Here is a 1,982-nt window from a genome sequence, read left to right as displayed (position 1 = left end):
TCCCTGAATATTTTCAGGGTTTTTTTTCTCGTTTGTGCTTGCCTGTAGCTGCTAAATTGTGCATTGGGTGTGAACTGGGAACGTCTGGCTGAGGCCCCTGTCCATGGGGTCATCAACTCCCACCTCCGGAAGAATTTCTCCTGCATCCCAGGGGAGGTTGGGGACATGGAATCTGAGTGGTCCATGTTCAAAACCCGCATTGTGGAGGCGGCTGCTAGGAGCTGTGGTCGGAAGGTTGTTGGTGCCTGATGTGGCGGCAACCTAAGACCCTGCTAGTGGACACCAGCTGTTAAGGACGCCATCAGGCTGAAGAAGGAGGCCTTTCAGGTCTGGCTGGCCCAGGGGTCTCCTGAAGCAGCAGACAGGTACCCGTTAGCCAAAAAGGCTGCAGCTGTGGCAGTCGCTAAAGCAAAAACCCAGATATGGGAGGAGTTCAGGGAAGCTATGGAGAAGGACTTTCTGGCAGACCGTTAGACGCCTCAGGAAGGGAAAGCAGGGCTTGTCTCCGGCTGTGCTCGAACTGCTGACCCAAACTGGGGACTTCGTCAAGCGGTGGAAGAAGAACTTTGAGGACCTCCTGAACCCGGCCATCAAGTCCACCATGGAGGAGGCGGAGCCTGAAGACTCGGGGGATACTCTCGCCCATATCCCTGGCAGAGGTTACTGAGGTAGTTAAAAAGCTCCCCAGCGGCAAGGTGCAGGGTGTGGATGACAATCGCCCTGAGATGCTGAAGGCTCTGGACACTGTTGGGCTGTCTTGGCTGACACACCTTTTCAGTGTCACATGGAGGTCGGGTATGGTGCCCGCAGAGAGGCAGACTGGGGTTGAGGTTCCCATTTTCAAAAAAGGGGACTGGAAGGTGTGCTCTAAATATCAGGAGCAGTGTTAGCACAGCTAGGTGAATTAGCCTCACCACTGCACTTTCGTGAGTGGTTTCTGAGGTGGACAGTATGTCAGTCTTTTGCTTGAAAAGTCACAAAATGATCCATTTGGCTCACAAGTCTGTCTGTTTACTTGGAGTATTAATACAACTAAAAGGCCGATATGTTTCAATAGTACGTAAATGTTACCTAACTAGCTCACCTCACCGTTATGGATAGGTGCCACACAGGGATTTAGCGTTCACTAGCTCACATTGCTAACATTAATGAACTATTACCTATCATTATTGTTGTGGACTATTAATTTCTTTTCTTATTAATAGGCTGATTTATCATTGCTATTCATGTGTTGGATTTATGTCCCTTTCTTTTTTGAAAATACACTAATAAAGTGATCAAATAAAGATAAAAAATTTGATAAAAAACATTTCAATCGATGAGAAAACTGTTATTCGTTAAAAAAAAATTAGGCAGGAAGAAATTGATTACTTGAAATAAATTAAAGTGAATAAAATTAAAACAATAAAGACATTTTGATTGTTGAAAAATAAAATAAAACAACAAATGAGTGAAAACTGACGTTTTTGGACACTTTATGGACACCACAGCTGTCTGCTGTTTTGCACATACAATCACTTGCACTAGATGTGCTCCCTTTATCCACTGCTCATTTTCATTCACTGCTGCTCATTATTATCCACTTCCTATTATTTTCATTATTATTATTATTATTGTTATTTATCGCCGACTCTTGAATTTTTGTACTTATTTGCATACCTAGTTATTTAAGTTTTTTAAGTCTAATTTTGAAATCTTTAATCTGACTCTTTTTCCTTGACTGCTGTAACACTGGAATTTCTCAATTATGGGATCAATAAAGGTGTATCTTATCTTATCTTATCTTATCTTAAAATGCAAATCCTTTGAAAATCCACTAACCTACAGTAATATGATTAAACATGTTATTTTACAAAGTAATGTATGCAGTAAACTAACTCATTTAACACTGACGTCATCATAGGCCGTTTATAAACTTCTACCTTGAAAAGTTGATATGGCAAAAAAAATGTCGACTTACACATTCAGCAAAATTAGCACAG

Source organism: Epinephelus lanceolatus, chromosome 19 (genome assembly GCF_041903045.1).
Source record: "Epinephelus lanceolatus isolate andai-2023 chromosome 19, ASM4190304v1, whole genome shotgun sequence".
Lineage (NCBI taxonomy): Eukaryota > Metazoa > Chordata > Actinopteri > Perciformes > Serranidae > Epinephelus > Epinephelus lanceolatus.
Note: the sequence above shows the minus strand (reverse complement) of the source record.